This window comes from Cydia pomonella, chromosome 19, assembly GCF_033807575.1.
Source record: "Cydia pomonella isolate Wapato2018A chromosome 19, ilCydPomo1, whole genome shotgun sequence".
In the NCBI taxonomy this organism is placed as follows: domain Eukaryota; kingdom Metazoa; phylum Arthropoda; class Insecta; order Lepidoptera; family Tortricidae; genus Cydia; species Cydia pomonella.
This window is the reverse complement of record NC_084721.1, coordinates 10312463-10327709: the sequence shown is the minus strand read 5'-3', so window position 1 is coordinate 10327709 and position 15247 is coordinate 10312463. Positions and strand designations below refer to the sequence as shown.

Sequence of the window (15247 nt, the reverse complement as noted above, 5' to 3'; positions counted from 1 at the left end):
TAGTGTGTGAAGAGGGAATAAAACCATTACCCGAAAAAGTAGAGGCTATTGAAAAGGCACCAGAACCTACATCCATTACACAATTACAGGCATATTTAGGGCTATTAAATTACTATGGAAAATTTCTACCTAGACTTTCGGATACATTAGCACCTTTACATGCCTTATTAAGAAAAAATGTTCCCTTTAAATGGACCAAGGAGTGTCATAAGGCTTTTGTAGCAAGCAGGAAGTTAATCACAGATTGTAATTTACTAGTGCATTATGATTGTAACAAAGAAGTGTTTGTCACCACAGATGCAAGTCAATATGGCCTCGGAGCGGTTTTAAGTCACCAAATAAATAGTGAACCTATATGTTTTGCATCGGCTACCTTAACTGATGCTCAGAAGAATTATTCCCAAGTTGAAAAAGAGGCTTTGGGGATAATCTTTGCAGTTCAAAAGTTTCATAAATTTTTGTATGGCAGAAAATTTGTGCTTGTTACAGACCATCAGCCATTAAAGTTTATATTTGATCCTCTTAAGAAAATTCCAACTAATGCAAGCTAATGCAAGGTTACAAAGATGGGCTTTAATATTGTCAGGTTATCAGTATGTAATAAATTATAGAAAAGGCACATTACTAGGAAATGCTGATGCTCTGTCAAGATTACCATTACCAGAAAAAGCTAATGTAGCTGACTGCATAAATTATTTTAACTTTACCAATGATGTTCTACTGGACTTTCAGGAAATAGCTAAATATACACAAAAAGATGTGGCATTGAGTAAAGTGTATGATTATGTGTTATCTGGATGGCCCAGCTCAGTAAATGATGAGTGTATGAAGCCATATTTTAATAAAAGGGCTGAATTAGGCACTGAACAGAAATGTATACTATGGGGAAATAGAGTTATTATCCCAACCAAGTTAAGAGATAAAGTATTAGGATTATTTCACGAGTCTCACCAGGGAATTGTTCAGTCAAAAATGTTAATGCGAGGTTATTGCTGGTGGCCTAATATGAATGAAGATGTTGAAAGAGTTGTTGCTGGTTGTAATATATGTCAATCAACAAGAAATTTTACCAATGCAAGTCCACCAGTCAGTTGGAAAAAATGTGATAATATTTTTGAAAGAGTACATGTAGACTTTTTCATGAAAGACTGTAACTTATTTGCTAATAGTGGATTCAACTTCCAAGTGGCTGGATGTACACATAATGAATGGCACTTCAGCTTCGCAAGTAATAGAAAAATTGTGTAAAACATTTGCTATAATTGGTATCCCTGTATACCTTGTCAGTGACAATGGGCCACCCTTTTCCTCTGAACAATTTGTACAATTTTTGAAAAATAATGGATGTGTGCCTTTAAAGAGCCCTCCATACCATCCTGAATCAAATGGAATGGCAGAAAGGACTGTTCAGACAGTCAAACAGGCATTAAATAGGTTATTAGTAGAACATGAGTCCAGACCCTCAAAAGAACTTTTGTTACAAAACTTTTTATTTACATATAGAAACAGTCCAAATTCTACTGGTATGTCTCCAAATGAAATTGTTTTCAAACACAAACCAAGAACGCGTTTTGAACTAATAAAACCATCCAATACCCTGTCTAAAAAAGTGGTAAAGAATAATAACTTGGATAAGATTTTTACTTTTAAGGAAGGACAACAAGTATGGTCAAAAAATTTAAAAGAGGGAAAAGGGTGGACTAAAGCCACTATTGTTAAAATTCTAAGCCCTGTTAGGTATGTAATAAACTCAAATGGCATACAAAAATTTTATCATGTATCAGATTTAAGACCATGTATAGAACTGCCTCAGATCCCGGTTGAAAATGGGTCATCAGCGGAGGTCACACCTCCTGTTATTATAACACCGCCAGTCCCAACAGATGAGGTCGAAATAAGTCAGGGTACTGAGGAGATAGGATTAGAAGAGGTGGGACCTTCAGCTGAACCATCAGATAGAGTGGAAGTAACTGGACTACCACTACCACTAGAAGGCAGCACTCCTGAGATGCAAACATCACCGGCGACTGGCCCGGATCTGAGACGGTCTACAAGAATCAGGAGAGCACCTGATAGATTAGATCTATAACTTAAGATAGTAAGTAAATTCGTTTTGAAAAGGGGGACGAATGTCGTGTATCCATAAGGCTCAAATAGCGCATAGCGCGCATAGATTATGACAGCTAATATATGGGTGTGGTTGTAAGATGGCGAATCTAGGATAAAAGATTAAACAGTAATTTTCTATAATAAACCAGTGTTTGCTTTTAAATAAGAATATTATAGTATCCTGCCGCCTTATTGTTTATGCTCATTCGATGATGTTGACAATGTCATGTGATATAAAATATATTATTTTGTGCTGACTAGAATCTAGAGTTTTATTCATGTTTATTTACGGATAATTTCCATACAATTCAAATGGCGACGAGGATGGGATAGGAGAGCTGCCGCAGCAGCTAGAGGAGAGGGAGTTGCCGCCGGCAGAGTCCGGGGAGCCTACACCGCCGGTGTCGGTGGAAGCAACGGAATATCCACCACCGGCAGTTGAGGTCGAAGGCTTAGGGGATAGAGTTCTGAGACCCCGAAAGGTTGTTAATTATAAAGTTTAGTTTTATTTACGATTGTTCTTATTCAAATACAACTTAGGTGCAATGTATTAATGTTAGTTAAATATGTTTATTTATGGCTTCCGGTTCTTCAGCTAAAGGTGGAGGAGCTGGTATGTATGCTCCCGCCTTATTGTTTATGCTCAATCGATGATGTTGACAATGTCATGTGATATAAAATATATTCTTTTGTCCTGACTAGAATCTAGAGTTTTATTCATGTTTATTTACGGATAATTTCCATACATTTCAATTACATTATTACGTTCACAGTAAATGACACTTTAATATAGATACTTTTAATAATGCTTGGATTTGAAATCAAAGTTCTTCCAAACACAGTGCCGATTCATTTACTAAAAGAACCTACTAAAAAGGTGAAATAAAAGTACCGCCACATACTAGGCGGCCCGCTCCTGAGCAGTCTAGGGCTCTGGCCCTAGACTATTTCGTATCTCTTTAGACAGATAGAAAACAGGGAATGGGGTGAAAGTATAAATTATAGGTATAACTGGTATGTATCCTGCCGCCTTATTGTTTATGCTCATTCGATGATGTTGACAATGTCATGTGATATAAAATATATTATTTTGTGCTGACTAGAATCTAGAGTTTTATTCATGTTTATTTACGGATAATTTCCATACAATTCAAATGGCGACGAGGATGGGATAGGAGAGCTGCCGCAGCAGCTAGAGGAGAGGGAGTTGCCGCCGGCAGAGTCCGGGGAGCCTACACCGCCGGTGTCGGTGGAAGCAACGGAATATCCACCACCGGCAGTTGAGGTCGAAGGCTTAGGGGATAGAGTTCTGAGACCCCGAAAGGTTGTTAATTATAAAGTTTAGTTTTATTTACGATTGTTCTTATTCAAATACAACTTAGGTGCAATGTATTAATGTTAGTTAAATATGTTTATTTATGGCTTCCGGTTCTTCAGCTAAAGGTGGAGGAGCTGGTATGTATGCTCCCGCCTTATTGTTTATGCTCAATCGATGATGTTGACAATGTCATGTGATATAAAATATATTCTTTTGTCCTGACTAGAATCTAGAGTTTTATTCATGTTTATTTACGGATAATTTCCATACATTTCAATTACATTATTACGTTCACAGTAAATGACACTTTAATATAGATACTTTTAATAATGCTTGGATTTGAAATCAAAGTTCTTCCAAACACAGTGCCGATTCATTTATGCTTTTCTTTTTTAATCCGAAACAAAAGAGACTAATTCCAATAACGCTGATAAGGAAACGTCGAGCGCACTAAGTAGACTGATAAAACGTTAATTGCTTTCAGCGCAAATCTACTCTGTGCAGTTTCATTATGGCAGAAAACGATTTTGAGATGTTTCGTATCGTGGTGACGTTCGAATTCGAAACCTATTTGACTACCATTTCAAATACAGTTTAGGTTGGAATAAATAGAACACGACGTCTTTTACATTGAAAACCATTATAAGTAAATTAACTTTAGGCACCTGCTATTCCGAAAATAGCCGGCCTAAAAACTTTAGTCGAATATCCCTGGCAAAAAGATGGGAAAAGACACTATTAAAAAAAGATAATAATAACCTACTAGTAGGTACATAATATACGAGTATATAGTTCTATTAGAGACACTAAAAACTTTCATTCGTCCAATACCATAAGTCTATACAAGCACCGTTAAGTCAAACAAAAGGCTATAAAACAGTTTAATTAGCAACAACCATTTCGTCTGCAGCAAGTCGCAATCAAAAAGAGCACACATGTGTATAAATGTTAGTTCTACTCAAGCCCTTCCTAGGTCTACGCGGGAAACGCGATTCGAACCGCTCCACAGATTACCTAATGATAGGCAATACAACTCTTGAAATATCTTGTCTCCAAAATGATTAGGTACTAGAGTCAGTACATCCGCGTGACTATACACGAGTCACAATTCACACAACACAGCCCAATGCACATTTCACTATTAGTTTTTATTAGCGACGCTGCCCGCGGTGAGCAGTCATTCTATAACAGTTTCAGATCTCGAAATATTTGGGTAACTAATGAATCTCATTTTAATCATTTTATAACTAACTAACTAATAACTCACGATGACAATCAATTTGGGTATACAATTAGTAATATTAACCATATACGATGCCAAATATTCAACAGTATTGTACCTATGAAAGTGGCGAATTTGTTTTCATCTGTGAGCACGCACGAGGCAGCAACAGGTAATGGCTCCCTCAGATATTAAATTTGTTTTGTGTATCGCTCTTCACCGGTCTTTATTGGGGGAGGCATTTTAATTTACAACTCGCTATTGTACCCAAGAGCACTATTCCTTGACACTAAAACTGTGAGAGTAATATTACCGAGTACTTTCACACTTTCACTTTCTAGAAAAGTTGAAGAAAAGCTAGACTTATTTAGAAACTTACTGGGGTCTAATTTGGAAAACTGGTGGTAAATATCGTTAATTATAAGTATTAGTCGAACCAAGAAGAACAGAGTTGTATGATAATCGAATTGGGGAGCACTCTAAGAACAAATTTAATTGCTGTCTATGAACATATTTGAATACCTACTAATTCAATTTGTGTTTTTTACGAGTCGACACTGTACTATTTAAACTATAAATGAAATATACAAAGGTCGCTGGTTCTATTCCAGCCCCGGGCACTGGAGGCCTTAGTAATTTTTTCATTTGTTTATTACATTTATTTCGTTTATAACTAAAGAGAGTAAAAGTTTATACAACCCATATACTCTCATTAATGTAGAATTATGTAATTTTATAAGATTTTAGTGTAATTAGCCCGATCCTGAATGTATTTATTTACTTAAATTTCGTTAAATCAGTATGTAAATTTAACGTCGAACGTCGTTAGTAACAACCTGCTTAAAGTCTCAATTTTAAGAGCTGTGCCAAAAGTGTAGGCGTTATTTGTATCACCTACGCCTTTTGAGACTAGGATCTAGCCATCACAATTTGCGTAGTTCAGAATTACTTTGAATTATCCCGTAATTTAACGGACTGATCCCCAAAACAGAAGCCAAAGGTTAAAGAATAAATTAAGAAATATCAAATTTCGTAGCTTCACACATACGCAGAACATATCCATACAATATTTTTTTGTTCCAATCCTAACATTATTATTCATGAGGGAAAATAAACTCCCGAAAGCTCGCTTCTTACACTACCAAATAGATGAAAAGAAACCTTATTAATCTTCATATAAAGATTAGTTTTATAATATACAAAAATGGGATAGAGTACGTGCTCGAGAATTATCACGATACATCATACAGTGACCCTTTCCTGTCTATCTCAGCACCTATTGTCTATCCCCAGGAAATGTAAAAACTAGCATAAAGCATGCTCTCCTTTGTCCGACGCAATGAGCGCAATGACGTCTCAATGAGCTTTTTTGTGACGAAAAATGCAGCCCCTATGAGAAATTACTGGTCTAGCCGCTGATACGAGATCGCTCGGGACTCGAAATGTCAACCGACGCATGAAACAAAGGCAAACACAGCCGCTCCTATGAGTCCTATACCGTTCGTTTTTAACAATACAATGTAACGATCCTGTAAAAGATTAACGTCCTAAAGGGATCTTCTATCGTTAGGTCGTTACTGATCTAGTTTTCGAAAAACGGCGGCTATCACAGTTTTGGATTCAAGATTCGGTGTCATTGTGACAACGGACTAATGCAAGTAACGTAACAGCTGAGTGATTTCGACATAATTAAAATTACATTACATTAGCGAGTGAAAACAGTGTGCCCTCAGACGCACCTGTTAACTGAAAAAGGTCTGTATAGCAGATATCGTGAACACTAGCTCCAACGAATAGCGAAATATCGAAAGTCACTGTAACAACAATTATCTATCACACAGCGGGTATCGCTTGGCCTTAGAGTAGCCATGTCCTTGACCGACTCCGTCGTGGTGAATATCGACATATCAACAGCGAAACTACAATTTTTTTTAATTACATGCCTTTAACGAAACTCACCTTTGCATAGGAACTAAGCCCAATAATCCAAAAAGTTGCTTTACGGGTAATAAACTCACGCTGGTTCTGTCTACTCAAATATAGCGAAAGTAAACACAAGCATTTTTCAGAACAATGCGACAATCATTTGGTTATTTTACCTGCGCGAACGCATAGGGGCACGTCACCTCTTTGTTATGCACATCGACCTCCGCGTTTCGCGGAACAGGAAACGCTATCCATAAGGAAAGGGATAACGAGTCCCTTGGACTTGAACTCACGATGTGCACTGAGGTACACCTAATTAACGGGAAATAATAGAGTAAGATACAATAGAATGCAAAAGCACGGAAGTCCATAGCCTATACCTAATCGATGGCTGAAGAATAAACCGATGTCAATGAAGACTGAGCCTTGAAACGCCGGTGACTGTAGCCATTCAACATTTACAAGAAGTAAACGCGATCAATAAGTCGTCAAATGAACCAAAAGTTATGGTGCAAACTATGGCGACATTGGTGACAGTCTCAAACTGAAGATTCTGGGAGGTTTTGTGCTAGGTATAAGGTACCTACTTATGTATTCCCTAAAGTGTCGATCTAAAATTCTTAAGTGGAAGAAATGTAATTTGCGCGATAATACCTATCCTGTTTGTAGACTAATGAGCAATTGGTAAAAACCGTGACGCTAAACTCTCACTTTGCGCTGTCGATGACCTTCAAGTCTTAATAGCCTACACGAGTTTTCAGGCACAGTGAATATAACATACATTAAGGTAATAGTCTAAAACAACTATGGAAACCTAATAAAGGAACAGCCGGAACAGGTCATCAAGGCCGTTTTTTTGTATATTTGTTATAGTACCGTATTTTTTTTAAATTCCATTAATTCGGGGTATGGCATAGTTAATTTTCGTTTTTATTTTTTTATGAAGGGTAATTAAATGCTGCACAAAGCATTGTTGCAATACGGGCATTCTTATTCCTTTCAACCGAGAAATTGAAAACTATGACATATAAATAAATGAGTCAAATGACATTTCGAACATCGATCGTTCTAGGTAGTAGGTACTTGCGTTAAGCAGCAAATGAATAAAATCGTATCAAACACTAATCAATATGTCATATAATTTTTCATTAATAGTCATGTAATTTTTTCAGCAAAAAATAGTATAAAAAATTTAGATTATTAGATTAATCCAAAGTAAAACATGTTTCTACACTAAAATATACCAAAATCAGATATAATTCTTCTATATATTAAAATCCATGAATAGATGTAATGTTAAAGAACCGGGATTTCCGGTACCGGTGTAAATAGGAACCGGAATTTCCAGGTACTTTCGGAAATGGTCTAATTATTTTATTATTTTAAATAAAACGACAGCATTTTGCGATTTGACCACTTTTCGTAATATAATTTAATAATTTCTTTTACTACGTATAATCACAGTAAACAAGGCGAAAAGGCAATTTTAGAAATATAGTATTTTACACAATCGTGATATATTAGAAAGTTTTTCAGTCGAGTACATAATTTACGGCTACAAATATCACTATGAACCTCACAAGCCTCAGATATTTAATGCAATTTTAAATGAATAACAGTGGAGTGGGTTCGAAAATATTTTATGTGTAGACGTGAGTCAAATAAGGACACAGGACACAGATTTTCAGTACTTTATGTGCAGTCGTCTTGCAATCATGAAGCTTCGAATTTAACGAAGTTATTAAACTAGAACTATTTGTGAAAACATAAGTGATGAACAACAAAAAAAGACTGATTAATTACTAAATGTACTCTACAAAACCACCAATCTTATCGATATTCTATAACAGCACCTCACATTTGGGAACAGTATATATGTACTGTCAAACAATAATAGAATGCTGCTGGTCTACCGAGGCACCCGCCGCGCCGATTGTACTTGCTTGACGAAATTAGTCCTGGCATATATGTTTATAGTTGTATGGTAACAAAATCTAAAGGTAATTTTATAAATTTCATAAATAATGTTTGTTCTTAAACTTACACCCTATATTTACTATATTGACTCTCTCATATTATCAGTCACTAAGCAAACCTCTTAGGTAAAAATGTAACATTTTCCTTAATATTTTTAAAGTTGTTAATTTCACGGCTCAGATTTCAAACAACCAGGTATTATGAGTACATTCAATATACTTGCAAATGGTATACGTCACGAATTAATCAGTAAAATAGAACGGGAACAATAATAAAAAAAACAATGATGGCCGGCTGCCATTTATATGACGGTGCGCAGTGCCCATGCTAACAAAATTCATTATTACTTGGTTATGTAACATTATACTGCAATAAAACTTATGTTTTCGTAAATCTTATAAATTATTCCGTATATTTTGTAGTCAAATTGATTGCGGTTGAATTATAATTTATTGAGTTAGAAGCATGTTTTATCAGTACTTATGCTATCCATGCATGGTAAAAAATCATACGTTATCAAATGTTTTGTAAACGAAAATGGTTATGACTACGGTAGTTAATAAATAAATAAATATTATAGAACATTATTACACAAATTGGACCATCAGCTTCGTAGGCAGGGTCACTACCCACTAGGCCAAACCGATCGTCAAAATAAAAGGTTAAATTGATATAAATAAAAGGTTTAAGTATAGAAACTGTTGATAAAATCATGGTTGTCCACAAAAAGTGCGAGATTACGTACTAAGAAATGAAGGTAAATTGGTTTGTTTACAATTATTTGTCTTTTCTATTGAACTTGTTGAGTAGAAGAAAAATTTGTTGAGTAGAAGATCATTTAAAGCGTGAAATGATCTTTTACTTTACTCAACAAATTTGTATTAAAACTGACTGGACTGAAAAAAATATTTGTAGCACATTAGAGGATTTCTATCGATACACTACAGCTGTACGTTACGACTTCACTTTATAATGAACACTAATTAATAAATAATACGCACGTGCAAAGGATAACCTTAGTAAGTCTTAAATCTTTGAACTTGGCTGGACACGCTACCACGTATCTAGATTCTCACGATCATCTCAGATTACTTTACAATGTACATAATCTCCTAATCCGTTCCCATCCCAATCCATTGCAGAATTAATCGCGGATGAGGACGAGTTGTCCGTGTTCAAACGATAACGGGTGAATCATCCCGGTCACCATCACACGCGGAGCCAGTTTAGGGAAAACCGATACAAGTAGCCGTATTAGTAGTAGTAGTAATATAATAGTACTTCGGTTGGGTTATCCATGCAATCCCGGTGGTGGATAAGTAATATAGTGGCAGTGGCTACTGTAGTCATAAAACTTCTAATATGTTTCAATGAATGTGAGACACAAGTTGTGATCTGAATTTGTCTGCATGAACCTATCCAGAACATTATCCGTAGGCGAATTTCAAGTGTGAAAATATGACAATTAGCAAGTAACAAATGACTGAAGAATAATGGTAACTAATTGATTAAAATTATTAAAACCATACCTACTCATTTAGAATAGAATAATTTTCTGAAAACTGATTTCTATGGGCGATAAAATGTCTGCGAAATACTGTAGTGCGGAATCAATAAAATCATTAATTTATGTTCAGAAGACGCGAGACCGCGCTCCGCGACGTTGACCGAGCAATCGTTTCAGAACTACAGTGAGGTACCTAGGTCCTAGGTACATAAATAAATCGCGCGATATCTCGCGCAAATAATTTTGTATAATGCCGTGTAGTGTGACTACCGGTTAGGTTAAAGATATGCAGGGCCGTGACAGTATGCGTCAAGCGCGACCTCGCGTCCGCGGCCGCGACGCGGATGCATTTGCGCATGCACCGATACAGTAGAGTTTAGGGAAAACAAGCACGTGATATTCGCTGGCGACAGTCAGACGTCGCATTTAAATTGTTCCTAACTATAAATAAATGTAGTGGCTCGATTTTTGCAACTAAACAGACACGGCCACGCATTTCATGTAAGAGTTTTTAAAGTAATGTTTCTTAAATAGTTACAATGGAAGTTAAATATGAAACTGGTTGGTACTTGGTAACTTGGTACATGTAGGCATCCCTGCTACATGACCTTACAAGTTTGGTTATAAACGACTCGGGTGAGTGGTTGCGAGTCAAGAACATCCTTCCCAGTCTTGCCAACCTGTTTTATTTCGCGAGACTTGCGTGAATATATTGGTTTTTCTACAAAACCATACTATAAATGTATTAAACGTCATCAATTGTGATAACGTCATAAGGACGAAATGATCGGGTTCCTATAAGGATAAAATTATTATTAAGTAGGTACCTGGAAGTAATATTTTCCTGTCAGTACCGGAAATCTAATTCTAACCCTGGATTGTGACATAATAAAATCGCTGTCATCATTATGCCGGAAATGAAATCTCCCAGAGCAACACGATATAAATTAAATAACAATTAATGTAAATCGCTTATTTCCAATAACATATGTAATTGAAAATAGGTCAATAGGTTGTGATGCTAATTATATATTTGTAAGCGTGTTTGGACATCATAAAATTGATTGTAAACAAGTGATAATTAACAGAATATGTCCTTATAGACTTCTATAGTTTAATGTTTGATCAAAACTGAACAAACATTACACATACTAGACATGATTTTAAACGTTAGAAAGAAGTCCAATGTTAAAACTTTTTCCTTTGCAGTTGTTCATCTTGAGAGGCTCCTAATAACCACACTATACACTACACACATATATTAAATTGAGAATTTCCAGTATGTTTGTGCTTAGAGTAAATGACGTAAGCTTGATTATAGTCATGTCACGCGCTCTCGTGCAAGTCTCCGCCCGTCGACCCCTGAGTCCTTGCAAACCCTTAGGTCAACTCCAAAGGTGCCTGTCACACCAAACTTTCATTTACCCAGCATGTTTATTGATTCAGCAGAGTAGAGCAAGAGGTAGCCCTTACAACACTTGGGTGAATAACGAAAGCTTGATCATTGTCACGCCTCGCGCCGCCCGTCGACCCGCAAGTCCCAGTTGCAACCGTTAGGTCACCTCAGGCGCGCCTACGCACGCATTTGAAAGTGTCTGCACACCTTAATCGCACACATATCACCAACTATACTATAACCATGGCCCAGGCACAGCGTGCTTGAGCAGCAGGTCCGCTACCGCCGAATGACAGTTGAAAACCGTATAATTGTTAGGTTCATCGGCTATAATTGTAACCTAAAGCCTACTGAAGCATTGAGCTTTCAGCTTAGGCTTTCTTTCTAGCCAAGCAAGATTATGTTCTTGAAAAATGTGAATGATGGAATCGAATTTTTGTTACACCTCGGAATACATATTAGAGGACCTATAGGTATGAGGTATCGCCGGTATTTTCAATATATACCTATAGGTTTGGTAGGTGGATATACCTACAGATATAATATGGAGTGAGATCGACAGATCCTTTTCCTTCCTTCTATCCTTTACTTCTGTTATACTAACTGCCTCTGATTTACGCTGCAGTGAAACAGTAAACAAGTAATGTCTGTCGGCTAATCACAATCACACCGTCAAATGGAAACTTTCTGTGCCGTATTTATATATCTAGTGTTCTTGTTTACATATTGACCGGTGTAGATATGTCTCTGCCAAAGCCGTAATTATCCTTTCGATCTGTATTTTTTTGGTTCTGGGACTTATCAATCTTCTCACTTCACTGGGCAGTCCTAACTGACCGCGGCTCTATATCACTACCAAACCTTCTGTGCCTTGTTTATCTGGTGTGTGTTCTTGTGTGTCTTGAGCTGTCGGTCGGTGTGTGTGTCGGCCGAGGCCACACAAAGGCCCGCCGTCGTCGATTTACGGCGCGGCGCCCTGCCTGCACTGTATTTCGGGCATTGCCGATCTCCCGCAGCCGGTGAAACGCGGATGTGGTAGGTTGAATTATTTTTATTGGTAAGTTTATTTAGCGAGAAATGCCCATGACAAAATCAAAAGTATTCTAAGGTTCGTCTGGTTTTCCCGGCTATGACTTACCTAACTTACTTTAAGACTTAGGAATCTAAACAAATCCAGAAGTCGTAGCAAGAGTAAAAGTCGTCAAGGAAATCACTGGGTGCATGCACTCTGGGTTCGTCGCCAACGTGCCAATCGTTAACGCTCCGTAGCGTATCGTAGTAGTCACTCTTCCATATTATTGCGACAGTGACAGTTGCGTTTCGTTCGCTAAGGAGTATTTACGATGGTCAGAAAATGCATACAAAAAGTGTAGATACAAGAACGTAAGTTTTTTTTCACATACTATGATAAATTGATAACTTTCAAATTTTTCTGCAGTGCGGTTCCATACTCCAACGTCATTCATAATAAAATGTTGAAGGTTCGCTGTACTAACACTAACTCCGTAACATCCACTCAATAACGTCCGGACTCCGGATGTATTGATGATTTGTTAAGTGTTTTCGTTAAATGAAACATTGGTTTCGTTCCGCGACTCCTTCTTGTGTCATCGTTTTTCAGCTTGTGCACCCGATAGGAGCGCGGTGGCCTACTCGGCTGCCAAATCCAAAAATAGGTGTAACCGTACAAGGAGGGTTTTGACATTTCACAATATTGCAATCTCAACATTCTGAAGTACCTATCCCAACATACCATATCCACGCCATCTTCATTCACACATCCCCGCGTAACGTTCTCTAGTGATTTTGTTATCGGCGCGGCACCCCCCGGCGACATCCGACGCCGCGCGCCATTACCTCCCCCCCTGCCGGCCCCTCGGCCCCCCGCCCCTCGCTCGCCCACACACTCATTAGCTTGATCGCGAGTGCACTCGCCGCGGCTTGAGTTTTTAGTCGCGAGGTATCTATAGGTCACTTGAGCTGAGTCAGAGCTGACAGTCAAGGATGGGTGCGTCGCTACTGTCGCTAGGTAGGTAGCGGTTTAATGTCAGTGACTGGCGAACCGAACAAGCGTCCTGGTGAATTCATTTTTATTGCACGTACACTACTTACTTATATGCATGGCTATTATATTGACCTGATAAGACACATTGTAACGAAAAAAGCTAAGATTAAAGTTTGTTGTCAGTCATCTTTGTAAATAAATATACCTAATAAAATTTGGTTTCAACTTTTCGTATAGGGCTTTGTACGGAGAGGAGTACCTACCTAGGTATATCTAAACCTTTAGCCACAATGACAATCTTAGCTCAACAAATGCCAATTGAAATTTTTTTTTTCAAAAGGGCTTATTTCTCTATGAAAATTTACAAAACAAGCCCTTTTGGAAATTGAAAAGTACCTAATGCAACGAGGAGTAACGTAACCATTTTTATAAATTATTTTAGTTTCGTTTAGCGTTTTCTACAATTAAACTATTCATTGTAACGCGGCTAGGTCCCCAAATCTGAAAAAGGTAACATAATACAAATAAATATAATCTACATACGAGTATCATCACCGCTAATTCAAAGTAAAACTCGCTTTACATAACCCGGGATACTACGCCCGGACACTGTCTGCGAACTACCTTATTAATTCTTTGTTTTTATCGCATTCTTCCGAGATAATCTAGGGGCGAGCTCGAGATTCAGTTTAAATACATTTAAATGTTGTTATGCCGATTGAACAATCCTGCCTGTCACGCGCGAGTTCAAGGCAAGAGCCTCGACTTTCCGCGTACAGCGCAGCGTAGGTATCATGATATCGGTGCAGTGTCGCAACGAACTACCTACAATAGGTATATGCGATCTGTTGCTACGCCATATAGGTAATATTATATCATCTCTGACGCTTTCAGCCTAGTTTTACGCACTGTTGATGTTAAGCATTCTCGTACATAAATAAGAAATAAACAGAAATCAAGAAATGTTAACGTAACCATTTGAAACATTAATATTTACCTACTAATTATATTATGATATGAGAGAAGAGAGAAAGTCTATATTTTCAGATTGAAGAGATATAAGGGATCACAAAGCCTAGTATAGAGATAGATTCATAAAGGTATTTTGGAATTGGATATATTTTATAATTCACGGTTATACCTAAAGCAAATACGTACCCCTTACTTATGTAAATATATATTTCACTATTTTTCGCAAAATTAGGCAACAGAATTTTAATATTTATTAATATATTATGCTCAGCTACCTACCGTTATACTCGTAGTTTATATTATTTTTAAAACTGGGACTTGACGACACCTCAAAAACTAGATAATATATAAACTTTATATTGTGTGTTTTTCAGCTGCCAAATAAATTATTAAAAAAATACTATTTGAGTAACATTTAAAGATCCTCCTGTATTTTTCTATAATTTGTAAATGAAAACTTCATAATTATTTAGTATCTTAATTTTTAATCTTCCATATACTACTTTACAAAATCTCAAGTTATAGTTAATCGCTAAATAAACTTGTATAAATATTAAACATAGCTACGTTGATAAAATCTAAAACAAAGTGTGCAACTTAAACGCCAACGCGCTAATAATGTGAATGGGTAGGCGTTATCAAACACCACGCACGTGGGAAAGTACGCGACTTAGGCGATGGATTAGCCACGCTAACACTTTACAGATAGGTACCTAAACATAAACCACGGGTTAAATCTTAATAAGCCAAATAAAGTTTATATCGAACTGAATTGTTTAAAACAGATACCTAGTCTAGTCTAGTCTTAAACTAGA

General features: G+C 37.0%; 1 protein-coding gene across 2 annotated transcripts in view; it reads right to left on the bottom strand.

The window, feature by feature from the left end:
* Window positions 1-15247, bottom strand: part of LOC133528401 (dynein regulatory complex subunit 7) — a 207121-nt gene that overhangs the window by 182822 nt on the left and 9052 nt on the right. The window lies entirely within an intron of this gene.